At 31.7% G+C, this 9,342-nt stretch overlaps 1 long non-coding RNA gene across 1 annotated transcript; it reads left to right on the top strand.

Moving 5' to 3' along the window:
- The first annotated feature begins 7,348 nt into the window (after positions 1-7,348).
- Positions 7,349-8,327, top strand: LOC126971728 (uncharacterized). The gene is made up of 3 exons (XR_007730981.1): positions 7,349-7,464; positions 7,539-7,640; positions 8,300-8,327. It is a non-coding gene; the product is annotated as an uncharacterized LOC126971728 (long non-coding RNA).
- The last annotated feature ends 1,015 nt before the right edge of the window (positions 8,328-9,342 follow it).

Raw genomic sequence — 9,342 nt, 5'->3', positions numbered from 1 at the left:
CACGAAAAAGTGTTTTCGTTTTTCGGGTTAACATAATATAAGATGACACTCACAAATAATGTGGCTTTCTATTGGAAACAGAAATTAAAATTGGTTCATTAGATCCAGAGATTATCATTATCAGAATATATTGTATTTTTTCGTCAATATTTCAATGTTTTTATATTATTTTACTAGTCAGGACGGAGACAAGTCCAACAAATTTATAATCATGAAATACGGCCCAGCCGTTCTACAGTTATAAGTGGATTTATCGAAGTAGGCGTTTTGTGGAAACTTTGTGGAAATCCATAATTATCCAAATGTTCAGCCAGAGGTTGGCGAGTCAACATGTCCTGAGGATGCCTCGTGTAGAGGCGGAACACGTGTCGAATTATTTAAAGACGGAATATTGGCGGAATTAACACTTCAGAAAACTTAAAACATTTGGATAGATATAAGTGGTCCAACAACTATATTGTGTAATGTTTGAAAATTGAAACTAAGTATATTTTATGATGATCTAATATATGATATAAGATGGTTCGGCAAAAAGCGTAAATAATTTAGTAAAACCAATATTTTTTCTTTAAATACAGTACAATTATTGACAAGAATTCACATCCCTTTCTCTCCCGCTTGTCAGAATGCGACAGATGAAAGGACGCGACAAGCACACAGTCAGAAATTAAAACTATAGAGTCGCTCTTTTTTGAAAGGCCCAGTGAACAATGATTCATGCTTTTTAACAATAATTTTTAATCATAATGTAATCAAATGATGATTTATGATTTAATTTTAGAGTAAAATTATAAAACCTTATTTTTCTCGTTTTTATAATGGGTGAGTCGTAGTATTTGCGCCGATATACATTATAATATGCATTTTTGTAACTCCTGCAGGCTTTGCAGCGCAAACATGAATGACTCGCAGATTGAAGATTGTTTCCTACTTCTGACACTTATCGTAATATTTAGGCTAATTCACAATGTTTTTTTATAAATTATAGACTATGTGTTATTATGACGTGTAAGCTATATTATTGTACAGTTTCATTAAAATTGATTCAGTAGTTTTTGCGTGAAGAAGTAACAAACTTACACACACACTTACTTTCACATTTATAATATTAGTTACTGTTTGTACTCTTCTCACAGCACACACAATAACTGCGTCAGGCAGTACCGCTTTAAAAAATAACGAATACAAATATAGAATGTCCATAATCGTTGAAAATAAATAAATATGCAAAAGTTTCCAATTTTATGAAATTGTTAAAAAAATATAATATTAGTATTACTTATTCCAGCTCTTCTTCATAATAGGATTGGTCATCAAACATATAGCAGGAATAAAAAACATAATTTTTAGATACTTTTGTGAAACATATATATACATACATATATAGGCAGTTATATTTGTATTTCTGATACTCTTTAATACAATCGCTGTCATTATATCAACTGTCTACCGATACAGCCGGCTGTCAGACAGACAGACGGACGGACGTAAGAAAGTAAAGCGGAGTGTTTGTTATAGAGTTGCCGTTGCTGGCTGTATTGTATATTAGAGAGATGTAGAGAGATGAAGGACATCCCGCAGCCCGCATGAGCTCATGTATCCCAACTGTGACAGACTCTGTTGTTGTTCTCATACTTTTATCACTAAAAGCATACATTCAAAATAGATTGTAACGGTAGTAGCGTTGGTTATAATGATAATTATGCATTTTTTTTTAATTTTGGTAAAACATAGTACAAATGTGCCACATTAAATTATATCCAAAAATATCACGTTTTTTAGTAGTAAAATGATATAAAACGTCGCACAAAGGTCTTCGTCCGTATTGCAATTTTTGTATTGATTTTGGTTCACAATTTATAAATTTAAAATAAAAGCGTGGAACTCTTGCTCTTTCAAATATTTATTATTTCAATCTCAACTCAATCCCAATGAAAGTTTCGTGGAACTGTTCCAGAATACTTAATAATGTACAAAACAAATGAGGCTAAAAATTTCTCGAACATCTTTGATACAACTACATCCTGAACATTTCTCAGCTCAGCTTATAGCCGTTGATAACGTAGCTTCATCATTAAGGTTCAGAACCAAAATTATGCTCTATGACATCTTATGTCTCAGGGTGACGAGCGCAATTGTAGTGCCACTCAGAATTTTTGGGTTTTCCAAGAAACTATTATCTGAACGTCCTATTCCACGTTCACTAAAAAATTGACAACGTTCTGACTAACAACGTTCCATAAAAAATTGACTTGGAGGAGACCTAAATAATAACCATTAAGAACATTACTGTGGCTCGTTCACCCGAGAACATCATGGGCTCTCTTGTATGGATTTTGAAAATCTCACCATAGATTACTGTTACTATCTTTTAATATAAAAAAAAACCTGTGTAACGAAATTCGTCAGATACGGTGTGGGAAACTAGCGCGCAATATGTTTTATTCCATCAAAATGATGACTCGGCTCACAGTTCCGCGCGATGGTACTTGATATACTCTAGCACCTTTCATACTCACCCGCTCTTGACCTTATTTTTTCTATCTACCTATTTCCAAAATTGAAGGATTATTTGAAAGGACACAGATTCGAAGATGATGAAAGCGTAGTCAATTCAGAACAAGAATTATTAGGTGGGCAGGATGAAGAGTTTTTTAATAAAAATAAAATAATAATTTATATGAATTTTAAGTGTAGAAAAAAGATATTGCAAGTGTATCATGGTAAGATACGACTCTATCAAAAATAAAATTGATATAACAATATGTGTCCCACGTACATAACGTGTGTACACATAGTATATTTAAGAAGATCGCTTCGTAAATAAAAATATATTTAGTAAGACTTCAACAATAAATTGCAACGAACAAAATTATACAAGTACCCACAAGCTATGCATCCTAATGACTGTTATTGATTTCATCGCTACAGAAAATTACACATTATATAAATTATAACATAAGCTTCTATGATTTGTTTACAATTTACCGTGAATTTGTGATATTCTAATATATTTTATTTTGGAGAAGGCACTATTCTATTTTTGTTAAATAAATTCTCTGTGTTGTTTTATTGTCATGATATATCCATTTATATTATGTTTAGGACAGCCCGCGACCCCACCAGCCTAGATTTCATTTGTCTTATTACCTATAATAATAATATTCAAACATCTATAACGTTTTATCTTTCTCTATTTTGATAAGTTATTTCATATTTTATCATGAGCTATCTACATTTGAAAATCCTATTCAAATTTCAGCCATTTTGGTGTTGAGCCGGAAGAATAAGACAGATAAATAAAAATAGTAAAAATAACATTCAATGCTTTAATAAACTACACTTAATAATAATTTCAGCCAATTCAGATGTGCAGCTATAGATTGGAATAAAAAGCCACAATAAATTAGGGAAAATGTGAGGTCATCGTGCACAGAAACGCATTGAAATAGCAAAGATTATTAATTGATTTTCAAAATATCGTTTTGAAAGTCAAAGTTTTTGTAAAAATGAAGAACGTTATAATTTGTATTCGGTGAGTGAAATGATCGACTTTGCTAGCGAATTAGTTTCATCAAAGAAAACATACTGTCGAATAATAATTAGTTTTATTACAATTATTAGTACAATTTTGTCACTAATTTTACTAGCCCATTAAATATTATTTATTATAGTCTACAAAGATAATACAAGTTATTAAACATCACAGATTGTTTATTAATAGAGTTGTTTCAATATTATTAGTACTCTGACTTTAAATAATTACAAGTCTATGAGGTCATAAAAGTAAAAAATTAATTCTCAAATAATAATTATAGGTGAGTGTTACGGTCGTAGTTGGTGTACCAATCAGCCACGTTTTAAAATGAACGCAATTTAAAATACTTGCTTTAAACATTATTTTAAAAATTCTGTATTTATTGTGAACTGCTGCTGCCAACTATTTTTATTATTTTATTCTTAAGCTTTGAACTACATACTCTCATAATCTATTCTTTGGATTTTTCATGACGTGCCTCACGCCTGCCAAAATTAATATTTTTTTCAATAACGCTGATTTCTTCATAGCTCTTTGATATAATATAGTATAAAAGTTGGAAAACATTTCATGCATTTATAAATGTTTATATTGCGATCGTCAGACCACGATGGCAAGTTTAAAAGAAAATAATTATGAATTTTTCAAGCCATATGTGGCTATAATGGAATATGTTGGTTTGACTGGCCTAAATATATTTGACAAGATAATAGGGTTTCCATACAACTTAAAGTATTACTTTGTGTGTTTCATCACTTGTCAAGTTCTATCGTCAATCGGTCATTGGGTTTATACAATAAATGAAATATTGTCACGAACGACAATGTTGGATATACCGATAGATATTTCATACTGTTCAAATACGATTGAAGGTTATTCAATGATTTAAATATCATAATATCTCGCTAGCGTTACTTATCAGTGAATTGCGTGTATTTAAATCTGATAAGTAACATCAAATATAACTTAAAAAGATAGCATAAATAACGTTAAGTTAATTTTAGGCTTTGTTATAATAATAGAGCTACTCGTGAGCCGAAACAGAATAAAGCAGTACATTTTGAAATTGGAAAAAGAATGGCGCAGTGATGAAACTCTCTCACCGAAATTAATAAAAATAAAACGAGACATAGTGGTTCATACACATCGATATAATTACGGTTAGCTGGCTACTGAAATTGATATTAGTATTATTATTATTGTTTTTATTTTCTTATTTTAGTAAGAAATAAAATTTGTGTGTTTCGATCTATAATTTAATAGTGTCATCAATGTTAAGGATAAGCCTTCTTGATAGACAGAGGGCCGCTATTTATATTAAAATTATTAAGAATATTATACACGGGGGCTTTCCAATAAGATCTATATTGCATCGTAAGTTGGTGGCTTGTCGGTCAAAGACTTTTCATGAATGCTCTCTTGATGATGGGAAATGATAATACTTGTAAAAACTCGTGTGTAACATCCATTATAATAAATATATTTATTTTTAGCATTTTGTCTTCTAATACAGATTGTCTGCTCCGTGTACTTGTTAAGTCCGCTTATATTAGCTGTTATTAATAAATTCATAATGAAGGATGAAGCACCTTACGTCATGCCACTGGGAATTGTACTTCCGTTCAAACATTTGGATAATTTTATAATATATGCTGTTGCAGTCCTTATCGAGTATCGTATAGGTGAATGTTCTTTATGTTTTGTTTGGTAAATTTGAGACTGAAACGAGTGTAATTACTAATTCTATAGTTTAATGGTAATTATCTTTAACGTTACATTATTTCAAAAGGAGACATTAAACATTACCACAAATGTTTATAATCCATGTTAATTGAATTATTTTAATTAGATTGTATAATGCCAATAAATTTTTAAAGAGTTCTTTGTTAAAAATTTAAATATTTAGCTTTCAAATAATTTCATCAGCATATTTAATAATTACAAATATAATAATAATATAACAAAATATTGATACAATTTTACCCAAACTAGGTGTAAACTGTATTATGTGTACAAGACCACGACATATTTAATATTTATTGTGTAGCGTTTGTAATGATTGTTATATTTTGATCTAATCATGTTTAACGACGCTTAGTTCTGTTATTTAAAACAATACTATTGCAGCCACAGTGGTAGCATACGAGATGCACTGCACTCAGTTCCTGATAACGGTGACCATGAGCTATTTACGACTTATGTTCATTATATTACAAGAAGAATGGAAAGATCTCATTAACTCGACTCTTATCGATTCAGCAAGAAAGAAGCGTTTTGAAAAATTAATTCAAACCCACTCAAGGTTACTGGAGTAAGTTTCCAATCCTTTTAAAATATTTTCTAAAAATGCAGAAACATAAATCTATTATTAAGGTGCTGGCCCTCGTGTGTTTGTGTTGGATGGATGGAGCTCGTCATGTCCACGTGTGTGTGACGACACCAGGCACTCGTCTGTGTGTGAGTGGTGCCGTGGTCGGAGATGAAGTGGCTGCCTCGACGTGTACACATCTGACCGTGTTCGTGTTAGATGTAGCGAGTGATACTCCGTCACCTGCCCCACCCAGTGTCCACCATTCGTGCCTGTACTCGAGGGTGAGCTCCACGTCGAATACATTAAACGTCCTAAAACTCAAAAAGTATGACATTAGAAAAAAAAAATTTGGACAAATGTTGTAGAGAATGAAGAACTGATATATTATAATATAAAAATGTAGGGATGCATTTTTTTATGAATCTAATATCTTAATAGTTATCGGCCGAGATAGAAAACCGGTTAGTTAATTGGGTCATAAGTCGTAAATGATAAGTTTTACAAAAAAGTTTACTGAAAATAGAAGATGTGAAATTTTATTTTCTACAATACTGGTCGTTATAACTTTTGCCCTAAACTGCATAATTTCCGAAGAATCAGTCTAAAACTTTTTTTTAAGAGTTCCATCTGGATCTGGCAGGATTTTGTGACTTTATGTTCAGTGACTCTAAACCTTACAAAAAAATTGATTGGAAATTTAGTGCGAGGTTAAATTATATATTTACTAGCCTACTTGATTTAAACCACTTTTGTTGAGTATATTTGATACCTACCGCTCATGCAAGAAGACGTACTAGACTCTATCTCTACCATGAATTACAAAATATTGTAGAGATAATGTATTTTTATTAATTAATACATAGAGATTATCTAAGGAAACCTTATATATGATAACTATTTTTTTAATTATGTTTGAGTGGTTTCACGAGCTTGACGATGCTTTTGTATTTTATAAATACATGATGCACAATGTACGATCAGCCATTCTAACAAAATTGTACTAACAATTAATATTCACCTTCAAAAAATTCACGAAGTTTTTTTTAGCTTATCGCCTACAAAATAGAAGATTTTGATTTTAACATGTAAAGTCGAGGCTGTGGGCGAGGCGGTCTTCGAAGGCTAGTTGTGCTATGCTTAACGAATACCGAGTGTCATAAAAGAATTGTGAAATTATTCAAAACTTTTGTAGTTCCATAAAAAGCCGTAATTCTCCGTCGGGCTAGTGCTGCGTGAACGAACTTAGTGAATACGAAATTGTAACTCGCGCTGCCGCAGCGTCGAGCAGAAGGTCGTGTTGCTTAGATAATTGTACTGCAGATCTGAGTTATAACAGACAGTTATAGTGAATAGTCACTTTCGAATACTTACGGATTTTCTAATGAGTATTTCATTTATCCTAGCAAATAGAAGGAAATAGCAGATCCATCAGTCCTGCGTATCAAAATAAACAACGCATTAATGTAATATATATATATTTAAATAATAACGTGTCGTTTGCTTTTCTGTTTATTTTAGATTACTTATGGATGTGAGTTCTACTTTTGGTAACATTTTCACAGTACATTATGTTTTCTTGTCGGCGACAATATGTTTTGGAGCTATTTCCGCCTACGTGAGTAGACCTTAGATGAATATATTTTCTTAGTAATTGGTATTGTTTGTGTCATCAATGTAACTACTTTGCAGGTGAACGGAAGACTGGAAGATTTAAAGAGTGTGTCGTTCTCTTTTATTGTCATATTAAATATATACAACTGTTGTAAGAATGGAGAGTTATTAACAAACGCAGTAAGTTCTGATTCCAACAATATTTCTAGTGATACATAATATCAGTATTTTTATCTTTTGCTGTGATCTAACAGTGATATGAGATATTTGTTATATTGGAGGTAGGTGGGTAGTCGGCAGGTGACCCACCACATCAACTGTCACTAATTTGTTAGTTAGTTACCACCGGCCGGCGGACATGCACTCTTACAGCGCAAGAGGTCTTACGATGTCGTGACCACACTTATAGAGAATATACTTTGTTCTAGGAGTCCTCAAGATATACATGCCATTACATTATATATTAATGTTAGTTAGATTTACAGTGGCGATACATTTTCATGATATGCGTGGATGGACATGTTATCTGAAGTGTTGATGTGAAGAGGAGAAGAAGTGGTTAAGGAACGAAACTTAATACGGGAAGGTGGCTTTATTGATCACCATAACAAAGAATAATATGTAATTGTACAAGTGATGGAGCTACAGTGATGAAGGTTGACTCCTTACGAGAAAACCTCTCAACGGATAACAAAAGATATAATTTTATAGAACTCATATTATGATGTATAAAATGTCAAATGGATTTGCTAAAAAAAATATAATTATTGAATAAAATGTTTTAAATTATTTAACTTTAGTTATTTTTATAAATTATTAAATAATTTGTTAAATTTCAGGCAACCGATGTATCTAAATGTTTATACGACAGCTCGTGGTATGAGTTACCAGGGCCACATAAGAATGCGTTGTTATTCATAATGATGAGGTTTGCTCTTGATTATATTTTTTTTGTACTCTTTTTAACTTATATATATTTGGTTTTATGAAACATTTGCTTTGCTAAGGTTAGCTTTATTTTGTAGTCCATTATTAAGGTCACAGAGCTAACCCTAGATTGCGATAACAAAAGTTGCAACACTGTCTGAAAATGATTAATTAAAAAACAATGAAATTGAAAGTCGTCATCTTTGTCATTAGCACTCTTACGGCCGTTCCCAATATACTGTCTACAGATAGAGATAAATTATTACCTTCTACTGTCAGTAATCTGATCCCAATATACCCGATAAGTCATTCTTATCGCCTTATATTGTGACGCGTGAATTGAAATTTCTTTATAAACTTCTATCGCTTGTAAGCTATACCTCGTCCCATTGACAGACAGCGTGTACGGATAAGGTGAGTTACCGTCGATAAGTATAAACTTATTATTATAGACTTTTCAGTCGCAATAATGCGACAGAAAAGTCAACGCTAGTTACGATTTTTATCTCACGTAAGAGACAGATTGAATATTGGGAACAGCCGTAGTTCTTCAGCTTGTTATAAAAGCAAGCAGTTTATGCTATTTCTGGACATAAGTAAAAAAAAAATATTAATATGTAATTCAAGTTTCTTCAAAAAGAAAAATAAAAGTTCAAAACTATTAACTCTTATTTAATTAATTCTGTTGAGCTACTTACTGAATGCTTTCCATTTCAGGTCCCAAAAAGTAACATATATAAGATCTTCAAATTACATTGAAATATCACTCAACACATTTATTCGGGTAAATATTTTTATTTTTATAATGTCATTAAGTCGCAGATCACAGGCCGGGTTGGAGATGGTACGATCTTGCGCAGATGAAGCCTCAATATTCTCTTGTCTGGAACCTGTGGGCTTCCTTCCTTTTAATATATGTGTACACTATAGGTACCTATATATTATTACTTTACTA

Source organism: Leptidea sinapis, chromosome 24, assembly GCF_905404315.1.
Source record: "Leptidea sinapis chromosome 24, ilLepSina1.1, whole genome shotgun sequence".
Taxonomy (NCBI): domain Eukaryota; kingdom Metazoa; phylum Arthropoda; class Insecta; order Lepidoptera; family Pieridae; genus Leptidea; species Leptidea sinapis.
Note: the sequence above shows the minus strand (reverse complement) of the source record. Positions and strands in the feature narration are given on the sequence as shown.